Consider the following 27,755-nt stretch of genomic DNA (forward strand, 5'->3'; position numbering starts at 1 on the left):
GGGCACATAAACTGAGCTTTTTGTAGTCTGTAGAAGTATTTTGCCGTTTCTTGTTTTTTTAACCCCTTTCAGGATCGCCTGTTGTGAGAGAGCAGCAATAATCGCCAATTTTCTCTATTTGTAAACAAGTAGTTTAATCCTGTATTGAAGTACAACTAGGTGTTTAGCACTGCTTCAGTAGCCTCTTCCAGCTTCATGCGTCTCTGTAACACGTTCTCTGAAATTTGTTTGCATCGAGGTACGATTACCACTAACCAATCTTTCTTGAGAAGAACAGATTTGTCAGTGACCAGACTTTGTGTGTCTTTATTTAATGGGCAAAGCATTTGGGAAACCCACACTTCCAATCTCATCTCCTTAATTGAATCACCTTTGGCCATTTAGCCCGTGTAGAAGTCATTAACAGTTTCTCTTATTTTTTCTCCCTGCACTGTGGATGTTTGTTCAATATGCGCCACAGAAGACATGAACGATACAACTGTTTGCGTTAGGGGCTGTTCACATCGCTTTTCTAAGGTACGTTTAGTGTGTACGTTATGCGTACATGAAAAAAACGTACAAAGGATGCAATTTTTAATTCTTTTTAGCACATACATTGAACGTGTAACCAAACATTTGTCTGTTTTTAGGGAAAAAAAATGTTTTTTAACTGTAAAGTCTCTTTTTAACTATTTTTTTGCATTTAAGAATATAACAATTATACATTTATCTGTATGGAAATTTCCAGCTTTGTGCTTTCAAATATTCCAAATTGACTGTAATATAGAAAAAAATATATACATCACGCATGCAAAAAGTAGGGAAACATAAGGGAGGTAAATTATAGCCAAAAGTAAGCACCTTTGAACAGTTTTTGACCAGTTCTGGTCTATAATTATATAAATCAGCGCGTTTTAATACTTTTTTTTGGTATTTAAACCTAAACATTCGATGGATGACTAAAACGTGATGTGGGCCGCTCCTTACTAGTCTGGATAGGTTGTGTTTCTCCGTAATCCTCACCACATTTTCTTAGGAATCAATGCAGAGATCCAGGTAGTTCCAGGTAAAGTGTTCACCTCCTTGTTGTAGCACCCGTACCCCTCCTGCCCAAGTATGGTTGTGCTTCCTCCTGCATCATCCGGCTTCTCTTTTAAGGCTGAGAACAGGTGTCTCAGAAAATAACCGGGTGTGGGAATAATAGAAAAGAGCATTCATTTTTGCTAATCTGTATTTATAGTAAATAAATGGGAAGAAATCAGTTTGGAATTCACGTTCCACCCAATCCTGCCTTATGCAAGACCGTCCTGGTCTGCAGCGCTGAGAGGGAAGGGAACATTTCGTGCTTTGTGTAGATCTTCCCTAGTCTTTGTTCATTTGTTTATTCATGTTACAGCCTCCAAGGTGCACTGCCAAATTTTTTATTTTGTTAATCTATAGAAATAGAGAATTACTATTGTATTGAAAGTAATGGAATCAGCCCTTTCAAGTTATTTATTGTGATAGACCAATAGTTTAAAGGCCATGAGACTGAGTCTTCCAGTAACCCGATTCTCACCAAGTGCCATGCACGTACTGCGCTTGGTCCTGGGCTTGGTTGTAAATGTACAGCATGCGTTTAAAGCGGGTCTAATGTCAGTAGGAGCGTGTCGGGAGCCCAGAGTCACAGACGGCTTAAGACTCTGAGGAGAAGGGAGCGCTCAATGAGCATTATGTAGTGAATAGAGGAAGTGGCTATGTTGTTCCCTCTGCTGGACCTGACGATCAAGTCATTTCTGGCGCCCACCCAAGTGTCAAGAAGCTGCTGGGTCTTAGAAAACTTAGCTCAGCTCTGCCACTGACTAATGTCACCATAGGGGGATGTTTTCTCCTGTAACTAGGCCTCCTATGGATGCTGCAGTGTAAACTGTGAAATAAGGAAAAAAACTGAATTGTGAATGTCCCTCAGAGGCCTTATATGACGCCATGGAGGACAAATAAGTTTAAAAAGGCGTTCCAAAAATAAGAAAAAAGATCACAGAATAAAAATACAAATATATGTTTAAAAGAGAGAAAACCTCACCGCCCGCGCCAACGTAAACCGTCGCCATAGACGTTCTGTAATCCAAGGCTATACAAGTTATATATCAAAACGCCCAAAACAAAATAGGGAAGCCATTCCTGGATTTTGGCGTAAATATACTAATTTTAAAAATAAAGAACTGTAATTTTTTTTTTTTTATCTAACTTTCTTCTTTGATCAAAGACATAAAAAAAAGCAGCCCTATTTGTCATGAAAAAAAAAAGCTACAAAGAATAATTTTGATAGCCCAAGAAAAAAAAATAGGGCCATTAAACCATCACATGCATAAAAGTGCGTCAAAGCCTCTGGTCATTAAGAAGTTAAATGGAGGGGTTTCAGGCAAAAATTATTAATGACCTATCCTCATGATAACTCATCAATAGTTAATCCGTAGGGACCTGCTGCCCGGGATCCCTGGCGATGAACTGATCGCCCGGCTCACTGTCAGTCGTCACAGGAGACAGGAGATGATCTAGCTGGGTTCACTCCCATTGAAATCAATAGGAACTAAATCCGGCTATCATATATATGGCACTTCCACCTCTGACACTAGGGGGCAGAAGCAATAGTTTAATAGTTGGCTTCAGTTTCAATGGGAGTGAAGCCAGCTAGCGCTATTCCGTTCCCGTCCCCCCCCAACACACGTCCAGCCCGCCGCACTGAGAGTGGGCCGAGCGATCAAGTGATTTCTGCTGGACTGACAGGAGTCATCGGGGGATCGTCTTATATAATATTATATTTAGTGACCGCCCACATAGTGGCCAGCTGCACTTTACGTGACTCACAAACGCCGTGACGACACGTGTAAAGCGTTAGCGTCCGCCATCCAGAGTGATTACCATCATTCAGCGGAGCGGCGAGGACATTTGTATGACGGGAATGGCACAGACGTCACACCGAGGACCGGCGTTTTTCGCACCCCAGATTTCATGTCGCTGACCTGCTTTGCAGTATTTAGTGGGAAAAAATCCCGTAGTTCTAGCAGGAAAACGTCTTAACTAAAAATTTAATTGTGGCAATAATTAAACTGCTTTATTCAGACGGAAATAAAATTTTTGTCCGGCAATTTGGACCTCATAAATATTTTATTTGTTTATTATTAAAAAATGATTTCCATGTTTTGCACAATATTCCAGCCTCGTCCTTTCTCCAGTATCTGCATATTTGGCCTTGTGTAGGGTTAATCAGCATCTGGGGAATTAATCATATATAGTTAAATGCAATAAAATGCAGACCTCTCCCATATAAAGCATGTTCAGTAAACAGATGCTTCTGTGCAGAGCGGGGCCCGTTTACTGTGAGGCTTAGGTTTGTCTTCCAGGGAGGTAAGAAGTTTGTTTTACTTTATTTTTCTGGTAAATGTTAAAGTCATTATAGCCATTTGTATATTATGTTTGCAACGTTCCAGCTCTAATAGGTCTGCTTGGGTAATGTAGAAGTCACTTAGCTCTGACGGATCCTACAAAAGCCTGAGCTGACCTGATCAGCACTATCTGGATCACATGGTCAAACCTTGGAAGTAGCTGACAGCTGTCATTGTAGATGTCACATTGCCAGCCTTCGGTTAGGTGGCACCCTATAGGATATATCCTCATCACAAGGAAAAACAATATATATATATTTCACTAATAGGCAATACGCTTGTTATCTGCTTGTGCAAAAGGAGTAAGGTAACAACATATCTACACCACAACAGCTCAGTGAATAAATACGGCACCAGAACCAAGCTCATAACATAAAATACAGCAATACAACACCCCAGCCAATGACATAACGTAAATACAGCATAAACCAACCTCAGCACATAAATACGGCACAGGAACCAAGCTTGATGTATAAATGCAGAACCAAACTCATAAAATAGATACAGCACTAGAATCAAGCTCTGTACATCAATATAGCGCCAGTACCAAGCTCATTATATAAATACAGCACCAGAAGTAACCTCATCTAGCCAGTTGGACCTAAGAGGGGCGATTTCCTACATCTGCCTAATGTTCCCATACAAGTTGGTGGCCTAACCACTGTGCCACCACATGGGTCACATGTAGCTAGGGCTGGCTATGGGTATCCATTACCGTAGTAGCTATTGTAAGGCTCTCTTTTACCTGTCATCCCGTCAGTCGTTGTGTGTGAAGAGACATGTTTGATTGAGCCGGAATTTGTATCTTCCTGTATAGTCTATATAGTTACAAGGTTTTCTTTTCCACTTTTCAAGTAGTTAGCTTCTGTTCCGACTGGGGTTTCAGTAGTCATCACAACAGCCTGATAAATGTAGCAAGCAGTTTTATTGTCCACCCTCATGGATATCTCTCTGGGAACACTTGAAATGTCCTGGTGATGATGTCCGGTCGTATCAAACGCTGCACCAACTCCACCCTGCCTTCCATTCTAGTCTTCGGACTTCTCAATAACCTGTGGATGATTTCTAATATATCTGCACATGACTAGGTGATTTCTAAGTTCCTTTTGGCTGTGCAGCCCAAATTTTACCCCCAACCGCAACCCTCTTACTCCCCCAATAAAACTCTGACACAGGTTGACGGTGGAGAAAAAACAGCAACAGCAGCAGCTTTATTTATTACAAAACGTACATTACGTAATACTTATGTATAACATACATTCTAACAAAACCCAGGGGAGGTCTAGCAGGGCCCTTATGGGCAAAACCAATGAGCCATTCCCCAAAGGCAAACCAACAATGCAGGAGGAAACGTCTGTCAGTGGTATGATGGACCACACTCCTTGTTGGCTGGGACTTATCCCATTGGGAATACCATCTCATGAGTGAGATCCAAACCCTCCATATCAAAGAGTATCATACCTCCAATGGTTCCCTGTTCAAAATATCTAATAAAGGTGCCCTACAAGGCCGCCCTACTGCCGGCTGTCACAACAATGTATAGGCAAACCCTCTAAAAAAATCCCTTTTTCTGTTCACCAAGATAAGAAAAACAATCTTATGGGGTCAAACAGTAGTAAAACACCTGCCTGCAGCCCCCATCTATTTAAATGAATTGTTGGGGTGTGAGACCCTTACCAGTACTTACCAGTCCTCTGCCCTGTGGTCCCTCCCCATCTTTGTTTAGGAACAATTACCACCTGATCCTTGCAGCCAATCTGAAGCCGTAGTGGTCACATGCCACTCTCCTGGCATCACCACTCACAGGCACCGAGCCATGATGCCAGGAGTATGACATCTAAACCATTCCAGCCTCTGATTGGCTGCAGTGGTCAGGTGGTGGTCGTTCCTAAACAAGGAGCGGGATGACTATGGGACTACAGGGAGAGGATGAGTAAGTACCGCTGCTTGTATTGTTTCAACACGTTTGCATCAATTTTTTTTAAAAATTGGCTCACACAGGACAACCCCTTTAACAACTTGGTAACTGTGTCCCTTAACCCCTCCTATCTACTCTTCCCGCTTTGAAAAAACTCATGCCCCCTCTAAAATTAACCGCATCCCCGCCCTATTTTGTGGCCTACTGTCTCCAGTCTAAACCTGTCATTGCAGGCACCCACTAGCCTGCGGCCCCGCTACGTGCCCCCACCTTATCATTGGCACCAGTGACCCTACAACGGCTTTCCAGGCCAAACCTGATGCTCCAATGCCTTGTATCAGAAGCACTGCTCCTGTCTCACGTACGTCCCTGGTTTCCAGCCCCGCATAGTTGCTTTATGCATCTGTACGGCTTTACTAGCCAACGTCCGAAAATCTGCTTATTAAATAGCAAACAGGAAGGGCCTTTTTTTTCAAAATGTGAGCAAGTTGGATATTCAAAACAGGGATTGTCATGGAAACGCCACAATATTTGCTTAAAATGACACAAGGTCTCTCGGTAGCCGTGTTGACACATTTGGCTCCATTTTTGGCTGCGTCCCTATCTGAAATTGATCTTAACAGTAGTCTTTGTTATTTAACAATTAGCTGCTTTTCCTCAACTTTTGTGCTTTTGTCCTGAAATTAGTAAATGTGGAACAAGTTCAGGATTTTTTTTTCATTTAAGAAAAAAAAAAAAAAGTTAGTCACCCTTCAGTAATATAAAGGAAACGCGACAGCTGGCGTGATTGTGTAGCTTCCACAAATAGAAGGAGGCCAGCGCCGTGGAACACGACAGGAATGCTGACAGCTTCCAGAGGTTGGGCTTTTTTCAAATTTTTGTGGTAAAAGTTGATTAGAAAAACGGTGTCTGTTCTGGACTTTGGCTGTTGTCAAGGTATAAAGCCGGAAAATATGATTATAGAGCGCATAAAATGACGTGGCGTAATCTGCTCCTAACAAGCTGATAATCAGAACAGCAAATTAACCGAAGATATGTGCTGAGCCAAATGACAGGAGCCTCCGCTTTGTGTGTTTTCTTGGGCATTAGGTGCAGAAAAAAATACATTTGTACCCTAATAAAAGTCCAGTTCAGCGCAACGCTTTATGTCGCTAACTCAGTCAGCTCTTCATCATGTTCTTACTTACTTCTACAAGTCACTGTGGGCCAATTTCGGCTTCTCATTTTGAGTGTCGGTAGAATAACATGTATCTCCTTTAAAGTTCCACAAAAACTTGTTAGGTTGATATACGAGTGGAACTGTCCTTGTAGATATATTATATTAAATTAACTATATTATATATGGTCCTATATTTTTAGCAAATGGGTCTGGAACTAGGGCGACTCGCCAATTTCTAGCATAAACGCCCTTTTAAGAAAAAAACAAATAAATAAAATTGTATTTATTAACTTGGCTTGGTTCTGATTTTGTATTTAGGTTATAAGCTTGGCTCTGGTGCTGTATTTATTCACTGAGCTGGGCTCTGGTGCTGTATTTGTGTTATGAGCTTGGCTCTGGTGCTGTATTTATGTTGTGTGACCTTGGTTGTGGTTCTGTTTTTATTCACTGAGCTGGGCTCTGGTGCTGTATTTATGTTATGAGCTTGGCTCTGGTACTAGATTTATGTTCTGCGTTTGGTTCTGAGGATGTACTTATGTTATGAGCTCGGTTCTGGTACAGCATTTACTCACTTAGCTGTTGTGGTGTGGGTATGCTGCTACCTTGCTGCCTACGTCTATCAGTGTAAAATATATATATTATATTTTTGGCATCTAAGCTTGGGCTGGGACTGCCTACATTATAAACACCCATAGATGGACTTTAATCAGTTTGCATGTATTTGTGTATTTCTATAACTTGCAATTTTCCAAGACGAAAGGAATTAATATTTGTTCTTAACTTTTTCATAGGAATCCAAGTAAACGAGGCCATTTTAATAAAGACCGAAAAGACGACAGTGAGAAGCCTCACAAGTTGGAATGGACATCACTCCAACGGGACTTCATGTACAAGGTAAGCTCATTTTTTTTAAAGATCCCGCCACATACTGCTTGAAATAACACATATTAACTCTAAAAATCAACTAATCACCTGAAGGTCCTTGGATTGTCCTCCTCTATTGGGCCAGTGTGGCCACCATCACAGCTCCCACAGAGGTGGTCGCCTGCTTTATTAGGCCCTTGAAGGGTGAAGCTGCCAGGGTCTGGAGTCTTATTCTGGATTGTTGGATAGCTCGTCCGTATACTTATCTGCAGTGCCCAGTGAAGCTCGGTGACCCCCTGTGTGGCATCGGTAATAGTAGCCATATTGTATTCACCAACTACATATAATAGCCATACTGTAGAATATCCTTTGTGTAATGCTATATTAGTGTTGTCTCCCCTGCGTCATGCTGAATCGGGAGTCTGCATTATCCTCTAATTCCATGTAAATTAATATTTGCATTTGAACCCCTTAAAGACCGGAGTGTTTCAGGCCTAAATCAACAGACACTTTTTAGCGATTTTATGCATGTGATTTTTTTTTTACTCTTAAAGCCCTGTTTTCCTCCTTGGGCCGCGTCATTGTGTGATATACAAAAATATCTTTTAATGTTTTTTTTTCCACGGAATTTTACGTTCAGCGTTTTATTTGGGGTAATGAGTACAAAAATGTTTTAAAAATTTCCATTGTTTTAAAAATTTGTATATTTTTGCTAAAACAAAGCATTGGGTTCTCCATGGTGGTGTTGATGTTTCACTCTACAACTAGTAAAGTCTATGCTTATAGGGTGGCTGTCGGTTCGGGTTGGTGCGGGCGGTGGGTTTCTCTCTCTCTACATACACATATTGTACATTAACACACAGTGGATATAAAAAGTCTCCCCCCCCTCCCCCCCCCCCCACCCCCCCGTGTAAAATGCCGGGGTTTTGCCATGTTAAAAAATACAACAAAGATAAATCATTTCAGATTTATTTCCCCCTCCCGTGTGACCCGTTATCTCTACAGTTTAATAGAAAAACAAAAATAACAAAACTAAGATAATGTGGTTGCAGAAGTGTAGACGCCCGCTTATATTTGGGGGTGTGGTTGTGTTCAGAATCAGCCAATCACATTTAAACTCCTGATAAATAGTAGTCGGCCCTCCGCTGCCATTTGCAGGGATTCGGATTTCCTCCATATAAAGTTCGGCTCTTCTAGGAGGATTTTCCTGACATTTTCTTAGTTGGTCTGTGAAGATCTTACAGAACATCAAAGGGATCTGATTGTTGGAAGGTATCAGTCAGGAGAAGGCGGGCAAAACATCTTCAAGACATTACATATACCATGGGGCACAATGAAGAGAGGCATCAAGAAGTGGATTAAATTTGGCACAACAGTGACGTTACCAAGAACTGGACGTCCCTCAAAAACTGATGAAACGACAAGAAGAAAATTGGTCCAAGAGCCTGCCAGGAGGTCTGCAGCAAGTTTCCTGGCAAGTACCGGTTGTGTGGTGCATATAACGACATCTCCCGTATTCTTCATATGTCTGGGCTGAAGACAACCCAGTTTTCGTCCCAGAAGACAACCCGGTTCTACTCCTTAGTGTCCAGTTTCATCGTTCACGACACCAATTCAAACAGAGGCAACGGTGGGTGCATGTAAAAGGCCGTACATGTAATGGGTGACGTGAGAACAAATATCCTTCAGCCAAGTGCCTGGAAATGGCTCCAGCAGACACAGTGGCCTGCAATGATGGTGCCACCCTTCTCTGGAAGGTGGACAAACAAGCAGTTGGAGGTGCTGGTGCCTGTCAGACGCTCCTCTCTACTGGTGGTCTGTCGAGAGCATCCTGAGCTTGGTCACCTTGTGTGTTCTCACGCATCCACTGGTCCCAACACCTCCTAACAGTCTGGTCAGAACTGCCGGTGGGGGACAATACATAGATGTGACCATCCAGCTATTCACATCCCAATAATGCGCCCCTCTCAGACTCTGGTAACGGGGTGAAATCTCTTCTCTGCGTCGTAGAGGCGTCTAGTGGTCAACAAGCTCTACAAGCGAAAGAAGAGATCACTACACACAAGGAGCCTCCGAGATCCTCTTATAGGCCAAGGGGGAACCACTTTTAGTACCTCAGGTGGCAAGACCCTTCATCTAATCACGCTGCAAATCTAATTATTTGCATATCCAGATGTAACTGCATGCCAAGTTTTGCAGCAAAACCGCAACTCCTTCCTGATTGATTTTTTTATTTATTTTTGCAAGGAGTGTATTTATACTCCAGTACAAAGAATTTTTTGTTTATTTTTAAAATTTCCTTCCGCAGCCTTTATCTTCTTCCACGGTTTGCATTAAAGTGCGTCTGTCAGCATTTTTAAAATCTAAGACCTTTTTACATAGCAGCCCAGTAAATCACATTGATAGGCAATCACTAAGACATTAGCTCCCCGCCGCAGTCACATCTGATAATCTATCCATTTGTAAGTATAAAATCTAATAGAAGTTCTTTTAGACTTCGCTCTGACCACCGCGCTCCCTCCCGCTCTGCCTGCCATCCGCAAGTCCTAATTCCCGGACAATCCAACAATGGCAATTATTTAGTATACGTTATGTGATTATACATATATGTCATAGAATTACAACGTGCTTCAGTATTTTAGCTATATTTTGCTATAACCTAATAAACGGAATAACAGTATTATGAGCCGTACTCTACATTTTTAGAGGAAGTCAATGAACTGATCTGTAATAACATAAAAGAAGAGAGGACGGAGACACCGAGATATTATTTCTTATTATAGTCTATAGTAAAGTGATGATGATGTCATTGCTCACCAGTTATGCTCTAGTGATGTCACTTGTTCATTCATTACAACTTACTAGAGAATTGTATTTAAAGGGGTCCTCCGAGACTTTTACTATTCATGACTTATTCTCAGGAGAGACCATCAATAGTTGATTGATGGGGGTCCCATGAATATATTGACATCAGGATGTTACCATTCTACTTGTCAGTGGGGTGGGGCCATCTACAATCAGTACTCATAGGGTCGGATCCTGTAGATCAGGGGTGTCACATTCATTTTCATCAAGGGCCACATCAGCATTATTGTTGCCTTCAAAGTGGCATTCATAAAGGCTCATTTACATGGGCGTATGTATTATGAGCGTATACAGACATCTTAAACCCCATTGATTTGCATAGCGGTTTTCATTCATGTTTTTCTATTTCTTCTACATTAACATAACCATGTCAGAATTTTTGAATCCATTTTTTTTTCTGTACATTAAAGTCAGTGAGGAACGGATGCAAACACAATGGTTTCCGTTTCTCTCCCTTATTTATTACAATTAACGGGTCCGTTTTTCTCAGCTGCACAAGTGCAGACCGAGTATAATCAGCAGAATCCTCACAGACCGAGAGAGAAACGGAAACATAATGCAAAAAAATGGCAATCAAAGTGTCAGTTTTTTTGACGGATCTGTCAAACTTCTCTGTTAATAATGGACAGTTAGATCTCAGGGCTCATTCACATGGTTGATTTTGCCCTCCGTATTACACGCATATTTTTACATAAATAATGCAGAGAGCTGAAACCCCATTGATTTGCATTGGGGTATTCACACCTGCTTTTTTAAGTTCATATTTGTATGTGAAAAAATGTATCCTGTTGTATTTTTGTCCGTATTATGGACCGAAATAGACTTTTTTTTCGCGTGCATGCAATAAGCAGGCCATATGCCCAGGATCGGTCCATGAAAACACTGCGAATTTCTGAAACTGAAACTGAATGAGCCCTTAGATTAACCATCTGTTTCTTATCACTTTGATTAAATTTTGTAACAGATCCATAAAAAACTGACACATGATACTGACGTAAATGGAGCCTAGGGGCTTATTCCCACAGGCGTGGGTGCAACTACGGCAGATAGCTTAGTTGCGCCTGAACGAGGGGAAGATCTTCCCCTTCACCGGCTTTACAAACTCTGTGACAGAGTGTAGGAGTTTGAAAAAAAATGCAGGAAGATGGGTAGCGCCCGACCCTCCCCGGACGTAGAATTCACTACACGCAGGAAGCATAGGGCAGGTCCTATCTTTATCGCCCGTACAATTAACAGACGGGAATCCCGAGAGTGAAAACGAATCACTGATATCCATCGATATCAGTGGTTTCATTTTGTCCCGCGGATGACGGCGCAGAATTTACCATGGCTTGCGGTGCGTTGTGCTGCCTGTTCCGTCCCGCCTGAAAGGTCCCATATAAGGAACTGAAAAAAGTAAACTCGCTCATTAATTTAGCACATTTAGACAATTAGCAAATGTCATGCAAATAACTGTCTGTTAACACAGAAGCCCTTCATCCTCCGGCACAGGTTGGCGCTGGCTGGTTACATGTGGGCAGATGCAGAACAGCCAACAGGTTCATGCCATCTGCTGCCTTTTCATGTAAGGGGGCTCAGTAAATATATCTGAGGGGGATCGGCTAGAACCACAAGACGACGGCTTTAAGCCTCGACTCGCTCACCAGCTATTTCATTCATTAAATATGGATTCATTCAATCTGACCTTTGGTTTTGAAGTCGGGGAACTTGGGGGTCAGTTTAATGAGGCCCCCGCTGGGAAATCCTTTGCTTGTATTGAGAAGCAAAGCTCGAAAACGACACAGACAAACATGACTATGCAGATAATCAGCGCCAAGCCGACATACTGCAGCTGTCAGTCACTAATCTCTTCATATTACGCCTCATTTCTAGAAATTATAGCCAGATTATGAATTATGGATGAAGGCTGAGGTGCAGTTTGCGAGTCGAAAAAGAAATACACGGAAATCAATAGCCATGAATTTTTGGTGACGGCCGGTACAGCTGTTTTCCTGTGCAGAACGTGTATAATGTCCTCCTGTCATTCGGGGAAGTTTCAGAACATGTTCATAGAAGCGGGGGGAATTCTGTCAGGGCTGCCGCCGTTGGATGCGACAGGGAATGGAGCACGGTTACTGCGCCGGGCTGGTTGGTGATATGTATATGCACTGAGATCATTCCTGGTGCTCAGTCATTTCCTGGACGTCCTACAGCATATATATATATATATATATATATATATATATATATATATATATATATATATATATATATAATATAAATATTATATGCTAGCGCACATAGACGGCAAGATATATATATATATATATATAATACACATACACATATACTGCTGTAGGATGTCCAGGGAATGTATAAATCCCTATATATATATATATATATATATATATATATATATATATATATACACCTATATATACATATATGAATAAATCACTATATATATGTGCTGCTGTAGGATGTCCAGGAAATTAATAAATGAATATGAATATATATATATATATATATATATATATATATACACATACATATAGTAAGATAGTAGGTTAGGCTGAATGAAGACAATGTTCATATCTATCTATCTATCTATCTATCTATATACATATATGTGTGTGTGTGTGTGTGTGTGTGTGTGTGTGTGTATATATATATATATATATATATATATATATATATATATATATATATATATATACATACATACATACAGGGATTTATTCACTTCCTGGACGTCCTACAGCAACACACACACACATACATATGTATATAGATAGATAGATAGATAGATAGATAGATAGATAGATAGATAGATAGATAGATAGATAGATATGAACTAGACGGACATTGTCTTCATTCAGCCTAACCTACTATCTTACTATATGTATGTATATATATATATATATATATATTCATTTATTAATTTCCTGGACGTCCTACAGCAGCACGTATATATAGTGATTTATTCATGTATGTATATATATGTGTATATATGTGTATATATATATAGGGGGGATTTATATGTTCCCTGGACATCCTACAGCAGTATATGTGTGTGTATGTATATATGTATATCTTGCCGTCTATGTGCTCTAGCATATAATATAGGAGTGTAGAGGTGGGGGGTGAATTAACATGAGGATTACTGATGGGGTCAGTGTCACACGGCGCACGGTTTAACTTTTGGTCTGCCGCTTTTACAAGCTTGAGATACTTTGTATTTTATTAATTCTGTCTGTTAATGGAAACATTAAGTTACTTTTTCTGTAGAGCAAAAGGACCTGAAAACCATAGAAAATAACGCGGGTTAAAGTGACCCCTAACCGTAATTGATAAAGAAGGGTGAAGCCCGTAATCTTGGTGTTATTTTTTTTTCAGCTACAGGAGTTCAGTATGTAACAGCCAAAATATAAATATATAAGGAAAAGAGTGGGGAAAAAATCTAAATATGTTTTTAAATATGAAGTTACATTGAAAAAAAAAGTATTAACCCCCTTCTAAATGTGCGCTGTACACGTATGTCTCATGTGGGGTGTCATCGTACACAGGCAGGTACATACATGGCAGGTGCCCGCTGTCTTTGACAGCCAATAGCCACCCACAACAGCCATGATCAGAGATTACACTGATCCCTAGTTATTAACCATTTAAATGCTACTGTCAGTTTGTACAGCGGCATTAAATGTCCTGATCGGGATTGAGATGTCCCGAACAGTGCCCTGCAATGAAATGTGTGTGATGCTATAGAGGTGACCTGGTATACTGGGGTCTTCTGAAGGCTTCCAGGGCTGCTATGAATATTTGTTTATTAAGACATGTCTATGGTACATATTAATACTGAATGTCTGTCAAAAGACAGTATAATGCAATACTAGTATTGCAGTATACTGTATAAGTAATCCAACAGTTGCAAGTTTATTACAAAATATTAAGTTTCCTAACCATCACATCAAAGAAAAAAGAAAAAAATAAACATGTAAACATTACTATTGCCGTGTCCATAAAAATCCAGTTTTTTAAAATCTCACATAATTAATGCCGCACGGTGAACGCCATAAGACATATATGCAATGCCAGAATTAAATTTTTCTATTCACCCCGTCTCCGAGAAAGAAATAGAATAAAAAGCGATCAAAAAGCTGTATATGCCCCAGAATAGCACCAAAAAAATTCCAGTCCATTGTGCAAAAAAGGGGCCCTCATACCGCTGGCTTAAAAGTGAATGGGAAATAAAAACGTTCCGGGGTCTGAAGATGACGTCAGGAAGCAGTTATTTTATATTTAGTAGTATTATGTAAAAATACTACAGAAATTTGGAATTGCTGTGATTGCACTGACCCTCAGAATAAAGAGAGTCGGGTTTAGGACCCTGTAAACACCTCCCTAAAATGGTGCAATTTTGTTTTTCTTCATTTCACACCATTTCAAAATTTTAAAAAGTTTTCCAATACATTATACGGTACCTTAAAAAACACAACTTAGCCTGGAAAAAACAGCCCTCTGGTAGCGATGTCACCGGGGAATAAAAAAGTTTAAATTTTTTTGAAAGCGAGGAGGAAAATGAAAAAAAAAAAGGTCTGTGCCCAAAAAGTCCACTTTTTAAAAAAAAAATATCAAAATATGAATGCCGCAGAATGAAGCCCATCAGAAATAAATATGCAATGTCAGAATTTAGCTTTTTTGTTCACCCGGTCTCCGAGAAAAAAAATGGAATAAAAAGCGATCAAAAAGCTGTATATGCCCCAAAATGGAACCGATGAAATCCGCAGGTCGTCACGTAGAGAACTGGAAAAAAAATGGCTGCAGCCGGAAAGGGTTAATAGTATTAAATAGTATTTATTTTTTTTAATGTACAGCATCGTTTAGCAGCAATCGATCGTGCTTTTCCACACAGTTAACCCATTACTTTACTGGCAGTGAGACGGAATCATTAAATATGAAGCGGTTAATGGCACATTTGCCTAGTCAGCCAGCCCCGCAGTCACGGCTTCCGGTGTTCTCCTGGCTGGCGGCAGGAAGTTGGAGCATGTCAGGGATAAGGGTTGATATGTCACATCCATCTGCTCTGGACCTGACAAATAGCTCATCCATATTGTTAACATATTGGCTACCATATGGACTGGTTAACTCTCCAGGAACGCATGGGAGAGCAGACCTCCAAAAGTGGCAGCCGAGAGCGTGAAGGGCAGGTTGAGAAGAGCTCTGGGGCCTTGCAACGTGTAAGGCTGCTCTCACTGCATTAGCTGCAGGCTTTTTTTCTTTAGTGCGTCTCCTGTGTTCCTGGGCCTGCGCTGGATCATTGACCTTCATGTGTAAATGGACTGGACAGTTGTAAGTCCATCCTTCAGGGCTCCACTGAAGCGTTGTCAGCTGTGCACTCACAGGCTGCCAACAGCTAAACAGATAAAAAGGAGACACAATAACGGAGGATGTGGTTTGTTGAATGTCATGTCCAGGATCAGAGACCGGTTCCCTGAGAAATCACTAAGTGACATAGCACCGTAGGATGGCGGTATGTGTCTCTCGGCTCTTGGGAGAACGCCAGCAATAGGACGCGGAATGGAAGCCGGCGTTCAGTCTGTACGGCCTGATACTATATAGTCAAAGTCCTTGGAGAAGTAAGAGTTAATTCTATCCAGCTCTGAAGCCCCGCACCAGAACTTTCCAAATGGATTTTGGGGAACATTGCTAGGATGCCAGGCTTCCTACGTCGTTGAAGCATTCCATTGTACGTCGAAGGTATACAATGTATCGGAAAGGATGTCCCTCTTTTGGCTTCCGTTGGGTCAATGGGGCTTACGAATATGTATGACATATTCACCAGGTCCTATCCTGGCACATATGGCAATTGGGCACGTACAAAGTCAGCAGGCATCCTTTTCCGAAGTGCCCCCATACATACAATAGGAGTACGTCTCCTACTGTGGCAGGTTTGTTGAGTACGGCTGGCAAGACATCTTGGTGGAATGAAGAAGAAAAAAGACTCGTACTTCAATTGTATTCCAAGATTTGTAGTTAAAAGGGGTTTCCCACAATTGACATTTATCACCAGTCTACAGATAAGGTTATAGATGACTGATTGCTGGGGGCCCCGTTGCTGGTATCTCCACCAACTACTAGGACAAGGGGCCCAAATGCACCATTCCTGCACTCTGTGCAACCACAATGATGAGGAGTTAGCATGGGGCAGAAGTCAAGCATGCGCTCTGCCCGTTGATTCATTGCCAATGTAGCTGACAGAAACAGACAAGCGCTCCTAGTCTTAGTATGACGGCCGGTCACGGCCCTCCACCATGTGTCTCACATGGTGCCCAGCCAATATGGGCAGTGATTTGTAGAATTGGTTGGCTGCAACCATAGGTTCTCCTAAGTGCACAGTTGCCAAGAATTCCCTTTTTATTTTTGGGGACCTTTTAGGACCCGTTTTCTGTAACCCTTAGGTTGAGAAACACAGCGTTAATGTACGGTAACACTCCATACACTCAACAAAACCGTAACCATGATATTCTGTGGTCAGAGCTACCATACATTGTATAGTATGACCCTATGAGCATGAAGCACCCATCCAGCTCAGAGGGTGTAGTGGGCTATAATATACAATATACAGGCTCTCATGGAGATACAATAACACCTTGTATGAGACCAGCTTTTATTTTACTCATACGTTTGCGGTCTCACAGGGTACCGGCCACCACGTTATAAAGGGGACACCAGCGGATGTAAGCTTGGGGCAATATCCCCCCTTAAGTCTGCCTGACCAGATGATCTTCCTCCACGCAGCAGTATCTTGTGGAGCTAGATGAATCATTGTCCGAGGTGTTGCTGTTAGTTTATCGGCACCCCTGCAAAACAGACGTTTAGTTCTATGGCTGTATTTGTTGAGCTTGATTTTGGGGCTATATACATTTTAGGAGCTTAGTTCTGGTGCTGTATTTATCTACTGAGGTTGTTTTGTGCTGTATTTATGTTATGAGCTCGGTTCTGGTATTGTATCTGTATATCGAGCTTTGATCTGGTGCTGCATTTCTGTTAAGTTGTTTTTGGTGCTGTATTTATGATATGAGTTTGGTTTTGGTACTGTATTTATTATATGAGCTTGGTTCTGGTACTGTATTTATTATATGAGATTGGTTCTGCTGCTGTATTTATGTTATGGGCTTTGTTCTGGTGCTGTATTTATTATGAGATTGGTTCTGGTGCTGTATTTATGTTATGGGCCTTGTTCTGGTGCTGTATTTAGGATATGAGTTTGGTTGTGGTACTGTATTACATGAGATTGGTTCTGCTGCTGTATTTATGTTATATGCTTTGTTCTGGTGCTGTATTTATGATATGATTTGGTTCTGGTGCTGTATGTATGTTATGGGCTTGGTTCTGGTGCTGTATTTATTATGAGATTGGTTCTGGTGCTGTATTTATGATATGAGCTTGGTTTTGGTACTGTATTTAGCCACTTTGCTGTTATGATATGGGCATGGTACTACCTCGCTGAGTCGGCTTCCTCTCAGTGCAATATATATTGCTTATTCTTCTATGACGGGGGATATTTTACACTAGGGGGCCATCTAACCTTAGGCCGGCGATGTTCATATCTGCCATTCTACTGCCGCTGATTTTGTTGTTGACTTCGCCCAGATTGGCCCAAGTAATATAATTGTCCAAAAATTCCTGAAATTGTGTTGTACATGACAACGCTGGCATACCTATTAATACTATACTGCAGGCCTAATTATACAAACGGGCTGAACAGGCAGCATTCCAGGCTGCTCTTTGTCTAATATTATGATATATACAGTATATTAAGGCACCCGGTAAACTAATCGCTGGGTTATGTTTAATTAAAAATGAAAAAAAAGGAACCCGTTTGACTTGTTTCGCTGCACCTGATAATTTGACCCAAGTTTCCATTATATGATATTATGTAAATTTGCAGATTATCGCATGCAAAGCCACATGCCGGACTCCGGACTCGTTTCTGTAATATATTTATGATTCTGCACTTTGATCAATTTAAATGTAAAAATAAAAAAAATCTGCCATTCCGGTTTGCCATTAACCGGCGTTTATTGCCAGGGCTGGGCTAAATTCCTCTTCCTCAGCTATTAATTACTTTCCAACGTGAATAATAAATATTATGCCACTCCTTCTCGCCTGGCAGCTTGATGCCCAGATCCCGTCACGTGGGCACCGCTTGTGTTTTCCTATGCTTTTATGTCATTTACAGGCGTCGGGACTCGCTGACGCGGGCGCCCGGACGCTTTATCCACTTGTAAGAAGGCTGGGAGCATCCCGACAACATTCTCCCTGAAATCTTCCTGATTTCCTCGGGTGGGATGCTGTCCGACTTTGTGGGGGGGACGAGGACCAAACACGTGGGCAGCCTGGGGGCCAACTGGGAACTTAAAGGGGCCTTGCACACAGGATGGAATATTCCGCAAGAATGTAGTAGAATTTGACCTCTTGCGGAATTTGCAGCACGATTTCGGTGCGGAATTGAAAATTAATCGAATCTCGTTGGCAATTCTGTATCAAAATCCACAGCTACCCTGTTTCCCTGAAAATAAGACATACCCTGATTTTCCAGAATTTTTGAAGATGCAAAATGATTTTTCAGGCTTTTTGAGGATGCTTGAAATATAAGCCCTACTCCAAAATTAAGCCCTGCTAACAGTTAATTAAAAAAGTCAATTTAAATAGTGTCCAGGCAGCTATACATGTAAAAAAGTTAAACCTTTTTGATCAAAAATTAATATAAGACACTGTCTTATTTTCGGGGAAACACGGTAGCAGTACGGCTTTTGGTGCGGTGTTCATAGACGGCGTATTCCGTCCCGTGCGAAAGGTCCTAAACAAAATCTAAGTGGCCTCATGCATCCAAATCCTCAGCAGAGGGGCCCACAGAAGTGTTACTCGCCGTTGGATCTGTATTTTAAGTTGCGCAATTTCGGTCTGTGAAAACAGACTGATTTTGCTGCGCGTGTATTTGCATATCGCATGCGTTTTTGTTGCATATGGTTTTTTCTGTCCACGCACCATATGTCAGCCATTCTTCATGCCTGTGGGGGAAAAAAACCACACACACAAGAAAGCCCGATTTAATATCAGTCTTTTGTTTCTACTGTCCCCTGTCAACATACATAAAAGCACGGTGTCCATGTATGTGACATCCGTGTTCATGCTCTCTAAGGGCGCCTTCACACAGCTGTAAAATTACCGTCTATTACGCGTGCGATGTACGTGTGTCTGATGCGCGGTAATTTGCAGGCGATCGAATACATTGCCCTGCGCTGTTTCGCTCACATTTGCGTGTAAGAATTGCGTAATACGTGAGGGCACATAAAAGCACGCGGCATGTTCTATTTTGCAGCGCATTATGCATGAGAGCCCAGTGTTCTCTACGGGCGCGTAATGAACGACCCGCCGTACGCAATGATACATACGGGCAGAAATAGGACATGCTGGACTTTCTATAAGTCGGCATTATGAACGAAGGTGTGAATACATCAGGTCCCTCTATCGGCCCGTATGGTATCTGTATTCAGTAAGTCAAACATGCAGACAGGGGATATGCCTGTGGGAACGGGCCCTAAATCAGATTTTTGGGGAGAACCCGTAGAATCTCCTGAGTAAGGCCGCAGCGGATGTATTCAGGGCGCCCCGGGCCGAGCGCTGCTTATGGATTCCCTGCAATAACCTCAGGGATAATACAAATGTCAGCCTGACCTCCCGGCCTCTTACCGCGCAGTTTACAGGCAGCGGAGGATTTCGGAAGAACAATACTCCGTATTTTTAGGTACTCCTTCACCGCTTCCTGGTTTTATGCCTCCATAAATCACGCTTTACAGAAGCCGTAATATGTTCTGTGGGGAAAATTATTATTATTTTTTTTTTGTCACCAGGTGAACTTGTAGCTGCGCCAGATAATTGGAAGCCACGCAGGCGAGTTAATTTATAAGTCCCACCGCACCCCTCCTGTGTGCACGGTGCCAAAGTAAAAGCAACAGCGTCTTGCTAGCTGCTCGCCAACCGCCGGTAATGAGCTGCAGCATGCATTTGAGGAAGGGGTTAAACTGCTCCCCCCCACCTCCATATTGCTCGTCCTGAAGTCAGACTGACCGCATGGTCTTCTCAGGCCGATCCGCTTTAGCTAATTAGTAATCTGACAAGAGCTGCCCAGGGGATTAGCTGCTTTATCCAAACAGTACCAACCTGCAGACAAGTCCACCGCTCCCCGGGGTCCGGCAGGTGGGGAATACCTGGGGGGCTGGGGGTTAAAAAATGGGAATGCTTGTTTTTAGGCTGGAATTGGAGGGGGAAGCTGCAGGAGTTAAAGGGTGTCAGTTACAAATCCCTCGAGCAACGCGGCCGGCAATGATGAGCAGATATCCCCCGTGTATTAGATGGGGGTCATCTGGCGGCGGCTGCAGAGGGAAACTTTATTATATATGTTTTTCCAGATCTTAAACTTTCCTTCTGTCCGCTGATTTGTATAAATCTGCGTCCCGCCAGCAAGGTGATCCGGATCCTTAACCCTTGTCCTCAGGCGCTCACTTTCCCCTGCGGCAGGTAGCATTCGCGAGGATGGATAGATGCGCCTTTAATAGTTCTGCCGTCACCTTCTCACACGCTGCGGCTGAGAGCCTAAGTTATTAAACACCGGCGTAATCTCCTAGTTCACCGTCCGGGCACGGCCTTAGCTAAGGAAAGGGCTCAATACGGAAAATTTGGGGGTCTTTTTAACATTAAAATAGGATGAAATGACCCCCTACCAACCAGCACTGCGATCGTGAAGCAGGAGGCTCAGGATGAACAGTGATAAACCCTGCAAGTGAAATGCCGGCTTCAACTTTTTGCAGGGGTGTTCAGATGAATGACATTAAGCCGTATGTCAGAACGCCCCTTTAACATCCTGTAGTACTACATGTGAGGCGCTGAGGTGTCTATGAGATCAGTAGGGTTGGTATTAAGGGTTAGGGTGTATTTAGATGCCAGGAAAAAATCATGCGGGTGTCATTCGTCGCAAGACGCAGAAAACCCGCATAAATAGGCAACCCGTTATTTGCTGCACGACGGGACAATGGCAGCCTGTTCTATTCTCGCGCGAGTATAGAGCATGCAGATGTGCGGCCCCCCCTATATCGCACAGCGCGCGGATGGGGTGTGCAGGTACCATGCAGTGCCAGTCGTGCCGCAGAATGCCAGGCGTGACTTGCTCTCTCCCGTGTGAACGTGCCTTTATTCATAATGTGCAAAAGTTTTAGGCGGGTGCGGAAACCATCCTGGAAAGTAAGAATGTCTTCAGATACAGAAGTGTTAATAGTCGGGCAGCTGAAGTGCAAAGTAACCGAACAGAAGAGAAATGTAAATCCCATCCGTATTCGGTGCGACGCCCTTTACCTTCACAACCGCACCAATTCTTCTAGGTACACTTGCACATTGTTTTTGATGGAACTCGTCAGTAGTGTTGCTTGTTGTGATCACCCATGATTGCATCAACCCAATCTGATTTTTAGGGAAAAAAAACCATTGTCCCTGTGCTTTGAGCCGATCGGACAGATGTGTTGGTGGTGCTGCTGCCCTGCAGCGTTGGGGTTCTGGGTTTGAATCTGACCTTGATGGGGATTTGGACCTGGGACCTCATCAGTGCCAACCACTAGGCCGCTTCCAACACTACCTTCACTGGTGTTCAAGGAGGCCAAATTAGAGATTGTTTACTCCTATTGACTTTAATGGGAGTCGGAACTGGGATTCCTGATTCACAAATATTTTTTTAGAATCAGGTCAGTCACTCCTGACCCAATTATTTCAATAATTGGTCAGCGCTCCTCGTCGGGTAGGTTGTTCCAGACATCTTGGAGAACTGAGCCCGGATCTTCGGTGGATGTCGCTCCAATCCTTCTGTCTCCTCGTGTAATCCCAGACAGGGTCAATGATGATGAAATCAGGGCTTTGCGGTCCAAATCATCACTTCCAGGACTCCTTGTTCTTCTTTACCCTGAAGATAGTTGGTAATGGCATTGGTCGGATGTTTATGCTCGTTGTCCTGCTGCAGAACAAATTTGGAGCCAATCGGCCAATTTTTTGCCCCCCGGTTTCTACGTTTTCATGCATAGTTCAGTCACTTGGCCTTGTTTCAACATTGTATGTATGGCTTTTTGGCCACAATTCTTCCATGAAGGCCACTTGTGGCCAGACTTCTCTGAACAGTAGATGGGTGTACCCGGGTCCCACTGGTTTCTGCCAGTTCTGAGCTGATGGCACTACTGGAGATCTTCCGATTGTGAAATTTATGAATGAATTTTTCATCTCCTGCACGAAGTTTCCTTGGTCGACTATTGTGTCTAGAGTCCTTAAAGTTGCCCATTTCTTTGCGTTTCCTCAAAAGAGCTTGAACAGCACAACTTGGAACCCCAGTCTGCTTTGAAATCTTTGCCCCGCAGAACCTTACTGATGCAGTATAACTACCTTGTATCTTGTGGCTGTGCTCAATCTTGCCCTGACATATGACCTGTCTAGTTAACTGTCTTCCACAACCTCACCGTTTGTAGCAGAGTTTGACTGTTCTATAAAGCTCACAACAGGTACACAGGATCGGTCCCCGGAGGCTTCCAAACAAACTGCTTCTTTGGACAGATTAGGCATGGTTATAACCAGGCCATAATCGGGGAACAGTTCTCTGAACAGTCAGGAAGCAACCCAGGTTGAAATCTAACAGGGAGGTCATGTAGGGCTCTAGGCCATCCTATATGGAGTACACACTTCTTTTAGTTCCCACGTCAAAGTATTGGAGGGCCACACACAAAAAAAAAAGGCAGGCTTCCGTTTGCTCCCATTCCTGCGCTATTTTTCTATTAAAAGAACGGATGTCTGGCCAGTTTTGTTTGAACCCCCATTGAAGTCAGTGGTAAACAAACTAGTTTCAGCTTTTCTTAAGTTTCTCTCCTCCAAAAACGGAGCGGAGAGAACAAAACCCCGAGCTGACCTGAACGCGGGTGTGAGAGCCGCCTACGATGTTGTGTTTTTTAAAAAAAGCATTCTCACTTTGCAGCACACCTGCCTAAAACTTTTGCACGGCGCTGTAGTTATCATCGTTAACCTCTTGAAGACCAATGTGTTTTTAGTCCTAAACAACCAGACCCTTTTTATCCATGTTAATGCCTGTGCTGATTTAACGACCCTACTATTATTATTTTTTTTTTTTCCTCTGGCTTCCAAAAATATTTTTTGTTGCATTTTTGTTGTGACGCAAAGGGCTGTTTTTCACAGAATTTTCTTTTTTCTTTTTTTTTTGGTTCATCAGATGTAATTTGTACAGTTAGTTAACAATGTGATTAGGGATGTGCCCAGCGCATGCCTACAGGGTGCAGTACGTTGCAGACCCTCCTGGTTCAGCATCCTCTCCTAAGCCCTGGCACTATTCTAATGCACACTGGTTTTTCCACTTTCGTCTGTTTGCTATCCGCTCCCGTTTATTTGGCAATATATATAAATACAAGATAGAACACATTTGCAAGGACTTTTGCATAGAAGTATAAATCCAGATCCACCGAGCAGGATTCAATATGGACAATATGCAGCCAAAGCTCTAAATCAAGTTTTGTTTTTCCGTATGCGCTAAACTGACGACTGCGTACAAAAACCAGCAATCCCGTAGTGAATCTGGGGCCGCAGCTTCCAGCGACGGAAGATTGCAAGCACTTTGGCAGCAACAAGGTTAAATCCCATAATGCTGATATTGGAGGTCACGGCACCTCTTTTTAGTGGTCCATGGTTGTAGATCGCTGTGCCAGCACTTAATAGCTTTTGTTGGCACATGACTGAGTGGGAGAGGAGAGCCCGGCTCGTGAGTGAGATCATGCGTGCACCCCCCCATCCGCCAGCGCTACCAGTTGCCCAGAGTGTCTTCTGGCCACATCATTAACTCGGGCATTTAGATTTCATTAACGGCATCAGACCTAGATGGTATTAAAAGCACCACCAATTATGAAACGCTTATTAATCAACAGAGTAGACCTTCAGCACAAACACAAAGCTTTTAAGGACGTCTTCTCCGCAACAATCCCTGGTCCAGAAGTAATTACGAGGGCCGACAGCGATTAACTAACTCCGTACAAGTCCTCCGACGGAAGGGGTTAAATCGAAGAGGCGCCTTCCAGAAGAAGACTTTGTGAAATAATGCGACTGTAGAAATATGTTGATGGCGGTCGCTGAAGGCTCCCCAACCTATATTTAAAAGCTGAGCCTAGGCCATATTTTTTGGGATAACTGATTTGTATGGTAATTAGACGTGTGAAAAGGTTCCTTCGTTACGTTTAAAACTCAACATAATTTAAGGATCTCTCGGCGCAACATTATTTCATATCGAAAATTAGCAAACACTTACATGCAACCGTCGCACGAAATCTGCCAGACAAAGACCCCGCGCCCTTTGTCTCAAGGAGGGACCGTTCTCCCGGCTTTTGTTGGCTTTTTACCCAAATTTGTTGGGTTTTTTTGGGGGTTTTTTTGATACGTAAGGCTTGAAGCTATTGCTCTCTGTTATCTGCCATATATATATTTCTGTAGGGATGAAGTGCTAGCTATAGATCTATAGACTCTGAGAGCTGATGTTTTATTATGGGGTTTAAATTCTCTGTCTTTAAGAGATGCTTTTTAGGTTCTTAAGTCGCATTGTTTCTTGATACATACTAGTAGGTGGAAGCTGTTGTCCTCTGTTATCTGCCATTGCCTGCTAAGACGGTGCTGGCTATAGACCTATAGACTCTGAGAGCTGATGCCTTATTATTGGCTGTTAATGCTCTGTTGTTTGGAGGTTCTCTTTTGGAGTGATCGATGACACTATAAGTTTTCAGAGACTTTATTTCTGGATATGTGAAAGTACGTGAGGCTTGGCGCTATTGTCCTCTGTTATCTGCCATGCTGCATATTATTTGCTAGGACATTCTATTGGGAGGAAGTCTTAGCTGTAGACTTATAGCCTCTGAGAGAGAAGGTTTTGTTATCAGTTTTTAATGCTCTGTGATGCTTTTTTAGGTTATCAGTCACATTGCTTCTGGATATTTACAGGTACGTGAGGCTTGAAGCTATTGTCCTCTGCTATCTGCCATACTGCATTCTACATATTATTTGCTAAGACCTTCTATAGGTTTGAAGGGCTAGCTTATAGACTCCGAGAACTACATTTTTATTGTTTTTTTAATGCTTCTTTTTTTTCCCTTAGAGGCATTTTTTAGAAGTAGTTGGTGTTTTTTTTTTTTAGGTTTTTAGTCTCATTATTATTTTTTTATATGAAGAAGTACATGAGGCTTTAAGCTATTGCCCTCTGTTATCTGCAGTACTGCTGCTCTGCCACATATTTGTCTGAGACGTTCTATAGGGATGGAGTGCTAGTTATAGACTCTGAAAGCTAAAGTTTGCTCTATTACTGGCTTATAGTGCTTTGCCCTTTTATTTTTTTATATATATATATATATATATATGACCACATTTGGGTGTAAACCTATAGATACTACACCGAGGGCTTGTACCCCCAGCGGGTGTCGGGGCAGCGCCTGCTCAGTGGGCACTGGCCGTTTGTCAGCTCCATCAGGCATAAAATGTGCTTCTCAGAAATTACAGAGCCGATCGTCACTGGGATTTAATTTGGGAACGGCAAAAGTAAATAATTCTAGTGAAGTTCCACCTTCTGTCTCTTTGCGGCAAATGTTTAGCATCTGTCTTCTGTCTGCTGTGTGGCTTGTAGCCCCGGTTGGCACGAGGAGGACTCTAGATATTTTCACTCTTTACAGCTGGCATAATCCAGCACTTAACTTTGTATCAGGCAGCTAAAATGTGACATTTACTGCTGTTCTGAAAGCTACAGGCGCGGGTCCCGGGGATGTTTGTTCCGTGCGTTTCGGTTTTTAATATCACAAAGGGAACCTATAGGCACACGACCCTTCTAGCTAGAGCCACCTTGTTCTGCATTGGGGGCACTACTACTGCTTCGCATTGAGATGCCCCAGTTTGTGGCCTCGTTATTTTGCCACCTGTTAATAGACAGAGTTGGCATTTTTTTTTTCTGATAGTCGTGGCATGGAAAATATGCCATGGCACCACGTGAGAGCATGTAGGAGGCTTGTAGGCATTAGTCATGGCAATTACTGATGGATCGTGTCAGGAACCGATTAGTAGCATGATGCCACGGCCTAGAAGACGTTCATGTTGACATCTACCTCTTGCGGTTTAAAGGGTTAAAAAGATACTTGGAGATCAGGATGTTCAATTTAAAAAAAAAAAAAAACTTAAAAAAAATGGAAAAATTAAAAAAAACTTTGTAATAAGAATAGCTCCTGAATTTTGCTCTTGTCCCCTGCCACATTTCTTTTTTTTATTTATTTTTTTATTTTTTATTAAATGGGCATTGAAAGGCCGCGGTGACGTTGCACATTGGCATAGTCATGTGACAAAGGTTGGTCAGTTCCTAGTGATTTGACATCAGCCATTGGCCAACAAGATCACTGTGAACACGGCATTGGGGCGTTTGCAGACTGGCAGCAGAAGGAGGATTCACACGGGTGTTTATTACAGGCTCAAAAAGTTTTTAAAAAGTTTGCAACTCGACAGCTCCTCCATGTGCTGCTTAACAATATCCGCAGCGTTTCCGTGGATCCACGGATAAGTTGTATATTTCGTGGTTGATTAACTCTGTGTTTTCCACACAGAAAACCTGCTCTCAAAAATCTCCTGTTGCAGATTTGCTGCGGACTTTGTTGCAGTTTCCATCCTCTCCATTGAAGTCTATAGTAGAAATCTGCACGTTTTCTACACTGTATCCATTGCTAAAACGGACACGCTGCCGACTTAAATTCTGCATCACAGGCCAATTTCCGCAGTAATTTAGTACGAATTTTTCCCAAAGTGAGTGACGAGACATTGAAAATCTCATCCACATTGCTGCTAATGCAAATGCTGCGGATTCTCCATGTAGAAAATCGTGCAGCAAATGCAGCCGTTTGAACGTGACGTTATGGTGACTTCACGTGACGCAAGTGCCCTAAAGTTGCTCCAGACAATCTGCAGCATTTACAGTACAAGCCGTGCTGAGAAGTATTTACAAATCCCATCCACAGGGAGCAGAAAAATTCTGTGTGTAATCTGCAGCATATTTGGAATATTTGTCAAATTCTCATCCTGCGGCCGTCCGTGTGATTTGGGTTTTGACAGCCGATTTTAACCATTTCAAAGGTTTAAACCCGCTGCAAATTTATAGCTAAATCCACAACATTTGGTCCTTGCGTAATTGCAAGGAGATTCCGCATTGGTTACTGTTACTCTACAACCAAACGAATGGGGGAAAAAAGATTTATGTGGAGAAATCACATTTTCTTCCCATTTGTATATTGAAATTTTTTTTTCCCTTACAGAGGTCATTGTGCCCTTGGATAGAAATGGCAAGTAGCCAAGTGTTTAAAGGGTTATTTGTGAGATGAATTGGCCATTTGGGTAACCTCGGTTAAAGGGCGCAGAAAGCAAATCTGTATGTTGAAAACTGTCTAGGTATTCCACC

At 42.4% G+C, this 27,755-nt stretch overlaps 1 protein-coding gene across 1 annotated transcript in view; it reads left to right on the plus strand.

Moving 5' to 3' along the window:
- The window catches only part of CASZ1 (castor zinc finger 1), a 257,347-nt gene that overhangs the window by 58,242 nt on the left and 171,350 nt on the right, over positions 1–27,755 (plus strand). Inside the window, exon 3 of the mRNA XM_066606565.1 lies at positions 7,273–7,375. The gene's annotated coding sequence lies outside the window, so the exon portion shown is untranslated. The remainder of the gene's footprint in view (positions 1–7,272; positions 7,376–27,755) is intronic.

The sequence above is a fragment of the Eleutherodactylus coqui genome, chromosome 6 (genome assembly GCF_035609145.1).
Source record: "Eleutherodactylus coqui strain aEleCoq1 chromosome 6, aEleCoq1.hap1, whole genome shotgun sequence".
In the NCBI taxonomy this organism is placed as follows: domain Eukaryota; kingdom Metazoa; phylum Chordata; class Amphibia; order Anura; family Eleutherodactylidae; genus Eleutherodactylus; species Eleutherodactylus coqui.